The sequence below is a fragment of the Octodon degus genome, unplaced genomic scaffold (genome assembly GCF_000260255.1).
Source record: "Octodon degus isolate 3935 unplaced genomic scaffold, OctDeg1.0 scaffold00082, whole genome shotgun sequence".
In the NCBI taxonomy this organism is placed as follows: Eukaryota; Metazoa; Chordata; class Mammalia; order Rodentia; family Octodontidae; genus Octodon; species Octodon degus.
The window spans coordinates 8248153-8253266 of record NW_004524658.1 but is presented as its reverse complement, the minus strand read 5'-3'; the positions used below and the strand labels follow the sequence as shown (position 1 = coordinate 8253266).

Genomic DNA, 5114 nt, shown 5'->3' with positions numbered 1-5114 from the left:
TTTTTTTTTTTTTGCAGAACCGATGATTGAACTCAGGCCCTGGCACTTGCCAGGCAAGCACTTAATCTACTGAGCTATCTCCCCAGCCCTCTTACCTTTTTTTAACATGGACTTTAACCTAATAGATTTTTTTTTAAGACAGCTAAGAAATAGTAGCAAGTTTTGTTATATGCTGATGGGAACAGAATTGAAAATCATCTCTTGGGCCGGGGAGATGGCTCAGCAGAATAAGCGCTTCCCTGGCAAGCGCAAGGACATAAGTTCAATCCCTGGTTCCAGAAAAAAAAAAAAAAATCATCTCTTATAAATGCTTTGAATTACTTTTTCCAAGTACATTTATCTTCAATCTTTCGTTTTGATTTAATCTTCTATTGCTTTTCTTCCCATTTAGCCTGTCTTTTAAAACACTCCTTAGTTCAACTTCTGCAGCTTGGTTTTTACTAACCCATAAGGGCTGCATCTTATCTGTAAACATCTGTAGAAGTGGTAAGTAAGACCACCTCCAAACTACTTCCTGGAAGAACCTATTTGTCTACTCAGAAGTACCTATTGATCTCCACTTTTGTTTTATATTTCTTGGCCAGCTTCCCATTCATAACAAAAGACTGTGAATAGAGAGGAAACTGGGACTTGTTACCTGATTAGGCTTTTTGAAAGATTTTAAAAGTACATCTTCTGTAACACTGGGACAGGAGATACATTCTCTCCTTTAACTCAAATACATTATTCCTCTTTTCTCCAAGCAAGTCATTTACTATAATCTATTTGTTGTGAATACTTATTTCCCCATCATCCACATGAATGTGGGTCACATTTGATGGGCCTAGCATCCTTCCTGAAATCCTTTCCTTGGCAAGAACTCTTAGGACACTAGGGAATGTCCCACCAAAAGCCCAAGTTTCTGCCACTAACACACTGAGTTTCCTCAATACACATGGGTGAAAGCCTTCCGGTGCTGGTGATTTATCTGTATTTCCTCTGTTGATTAGGTCTAGAGTACACTGAACATCTGCCACTTCTTGATCTATTGCCTCCCCGGTGTGTGTAATGCTTGAGAAAGACTGAATGTGAGAATATTACTCAGCAAAAACAGAAGCATAGGATTCATTTACACTCTGTTTTATCTCTATTCTGAGCATATGTTTTGTAGAATGCAAGCCAAGTGCTCCACAATCCTCCTTTCACATATTTATCTTTCATTATTGAGAAACCAACTGCAAGGACTTTTCCCTTCAGTTACTTTTTGGGTACCTCATTCTAGCATGCACAGGATCTGTAACCTTATAAAGGCTCAATCTAATAACATAACCCTTCATATATTATTTTTCTATTATACATATCTAAGCATTTTTTTTCTTTCCTTTATTCTTTCCCTATGAATTTAGTGTTTTAAAAGAGTGTAAGCACAGGACCTTTTCTCTCTCTTTTTTTTCTTCAATTGGATTCCCCACTTTCTGTATAGAAATTGAACTTTTTTCAAGTATTTTTTCCCTAATATGCCAATATCACATTCCTTTTTAGAGAATGATTTTTATTTTTATTTTTATTTTATGTATTTAGTACAGGGTCTACAGAATCTCACTACACAGATCGGACTCATAGTGATTCTCCTGTTTTCAGCCTCCCAAGTGCTGCACACCACCATACCCAGTCTCAGCTGCCCTTTCATCATGCCCCAGGGGCAGAGCCAGCATGGCACGCGGGGGATTGAACCCTGGTCCCTGAATCTGCCTAAACAGGTGCTTTAATCCACTGAGCTATTGGCCAGCCCTGAAGAATGATTTTGTATTTGACATTTCTTTGGAGTCCCCCTCCCATTAGAACATTGAATTGAATTGAACTGAACTGAATTAAAATGTATATTGCTCTCATTATATGCTCCAATCTATGCTGTATCTAGTAGTCACTCTGTGAACTTTCCTGAATGAATGCATCATATGAGCAGCTACCATCAAGTCATTCTTGCTAAGAGCATGCTAAGCATTTCACATGTATTACATCACTAGATCTCAGGTGCTACCCTAGAACTTCACTGGCAAGGAATATGCTCACGAACTTCCAGCATCCGGAATACAGCTGCCACACACTGAGAAATCACTAGACATTTGTTGCATGAATAAACTGAAAAACTGAATGAGGTAGGTACACTACTCATGCGTCACACAGAAGTCAACTGAAACAGAGGTTCAACATTTTCTGTAGTTGCACATTATATGTGAAGCCAAGATTTAACCCAAAGCCCACACTCTAACTATGACTTAATAAATTCAACACCTACCCACATTAATGCACACAAAATTAGCTCCACTTATCTTAATAAATTTTATCCCATGTCACAAATACATATTGTGAGCAATAACTTCCCAGGGAAGGATATGCAAATGATAGTCCTTTAATAAATAACCAGGGAGGCAAATAACTATAAGCTTCTTATTGCTAGCTATGCAAGTACAAATGTGATTTCTTTTCAGTCCACATCTTCTTCTTGTTTGTATACTAGTTAATAAAAATTCCTGGACTTTTAAAAAATGGGTGCTGGGGCCAGAGAGATGGCTCAGTAGAATAAGGGCTTGCCTGGCAAGCACAAGGGCCTGAGTTCAATCCCCGGTTCTGCAAAAAAAAAAAAAAAAAAAAAAGGGTGCTTTCTTTCCTTTTTTCTTGGTTTATTTAAGTCACCTGTTGCATCAATTATTTGAAAAATAAGAGGGGCTGGGGAGATAGTTCAGTTGAATAAGTACTTGCCTGCCAAGCGCAAGGGCCTGAGTTCAATTCCTGGCTCTACAAAAGAGAGAGAGAGAGAGAGAGAGAGAGAGAGAGAGAGAGAGACAGAGACAGAGACAGAGACAGAGAGACAGAGAGAGAGAGAGAAAATAAGAGTAACACTAGTGAAGTACTCACTTAAGTCTTCGTTGTTAGAGACCAAATGAGAACTTTGTGGTTATAAAGTAGGAGTCTTGCTTATTTCTTAAACATTCCTGCCACTGCCTCACTCAATTTTCCTGAAACTCTATTGTCCATTGAGGACATCACTCTTCGTGGCTTTCAGTACTTGCATCTTTAACAACTTACTAGAAAAAAATAATATAATGAAAAGGGTGGTCTCTTAAATCAGATTTAGCTTTCTCCTTACCTTTATCAGTCTACAGCTTTGTAGGGAAATTTAGCAGAGACCAAGTGTTTTGGGTGTAGCACACAATGGTCCCTGAAAGGATGAGTTGAACAGAAAAAAGAGGTTCAAAAAACAGAAACAGGCAAACACTAAAGCTGTAACTCAGAATGAAGAAATTAAGAAATGGAAGGAGAAAAAAAAAAGAATAGGAAGGTGAGTGGAAGGAATTTAGAAACCATGTGAATTTAAACTCTGCTATTTGCCTGGAAAAATCAATCTCTGTGGGCCTTGGTTGTTCCACCTGTACAGTGGGGATGATAAAAAAAAAAACTCTTTCATAGTAAATTTCAATGTGCTACATAAAATAGACAGCCTACGGTATGTTTTTTATTTGATATTGCTTGCCCAGCATTAGCCCCATTTATGCATTCTGTACTAAAGACATTCATCTTACAGTCTATCAACAGCTTCCAAATGTAGCCCCATGAACTGTGTCTACCTATTTGGTTTGGAAGCATTGTGATATTTCTAAGCCAAGGAACCAATTTTTAGCAGGCTTTGTATTCCTGTAAGCTCAGAGCACTTACTGGATGCTTCCAGGACTAGTGCTATAAAGCTCTGTTTAAACAAGGAGGCCTCTCTTTCAGTCCAGTTTCACTCTAGCGCTTTTGGTTGAGGTGGAAACTAAAATTGAAAACCGATAGATGCTTTACATTTAAATGGGTTTAACCTAAATGTGCATTACGCCATTTCATGGACGATTGCACAAATATCTTTTGCAAACTCGGTACACGTGAGCACATATACAGTAACCATTCAAGCCTCCTCGAGAAATAAGGCGCAGACCTGAAATTTTAAACAGCTACTTTGAGTTCCTTTCACTGGAAAGAAAATGTAATGGCTTTAAGGGAATTGCTCTAATAATATCAAGGCATCTGCAGTGGCTGGCCAGAGCCACAGCACAGTGTATGTCACTGCAAGTCAATTTAACAAGAAATAAGCTTCTCTCTGGAGAATCTGAGCTCCCGTGCCTCCCACAAAGAAAATTGAATTTTGGAGGTCACACCTTGGGTAGGTTACCAGAGGGAGCAGCTTAACATTCTTTTTGTCATGTGCTCTGGGAGGTCAGTGCCGTTTCAACAACACTCGTGCTTCCGAAGGTGTGTCCGGCTCCCCGCAACACCCCGAATTAAAACAAGTACTTGGAGTCTGCTAGGATGGCGAGTGACTGAGGCGCTAATGATCATCTGGGACCACTCCGGATGCAACCGTGTCCAAACATCAAGTTTTGGACCCCACAGTGAAGCAAGAGTGGAGTCTACGTGGGAGGAGAGAGACAGGGGACTGGGGAAGGGGTGTGGGCGGAAGTGGTGGGGCAGTGTGTGGGGTTACACTGAGCGAGACTGACCACCCATACAGAGGTTTAGTTGGAATCGATGGCTTCATGTAGGAATCAACCGAACCAGCCAGCAGAGAGGAAAGCAGCCGCCAAGTCCAGCCCAGGCGAAGCGCCCCTTCCCTCAGTGGACGGTCCCCGCCGGCCAGAGCGGAGATCGAAGGGCCCAGCGCGACCCCCACCCTCACCCCCGCAGCAACCTGTGGGCGCTGCCACCGCTGCCCCAACTCTTGGGCTGAGTTCCCGTGGACGCACCCGGCCCCAGCAGGCGCCGACCTCGCCGGAGCGGCTGCCCGCAGCCTTGAACTTGGCGGCTCCAGCCGTCTCCATCACCCCACCGCGCCGGTCGCCAACACGCGCGCACGCCCCCCGACCTGCCCGGCAGCCCAGGGCGCCCTCCGCGCAATCCCAGCAGAGCCCCAGAGCGCGGGCCCGCGGTGCCCCGACTCCGCAGCCCTCGGCGGGCCGCCGCCTCCCCCGCGTCGCCCTCCGAGTCTCCCGGGAAGCCCGCCCCTACTTACCCGGGCTGCGCGCGGGTCCCGGCCGCCCCATCCCACAAACACTGCAGCGCCCCGGAGTGTGCAATGCGGAGCCCGCCGGCGCGCGGCC

The 5114-nt window shown here is 43.6% G+C and overlaps 1 protein-coding gene across 2 annotated transcripts in view; it reads right to left on the bottom strand.

The window, feature by feature from the left end:
- The window catches only part of Lypd6 (LY6/PLAUR domain containing 6), a 169268-nt gene extending 164180 nt beyond the window's left edge, over positions 1 to 5088 (bottom strand). The window contains exon 1 of one of the 2 annotated variants that reach the window (XM_023721419.1): positions 5027 to 5088. The gene's annotated coding sequence lies outside the window, so the exon portion shown is untranslated. The remainder of the gene's footprint in view (positions 1 to 5026) is intronic. The other variant, XM_004636651.2, reaches the window with a different exon arrangement.
- Positions 5089 to 5114: the final 26 nt, after the last annotated feature.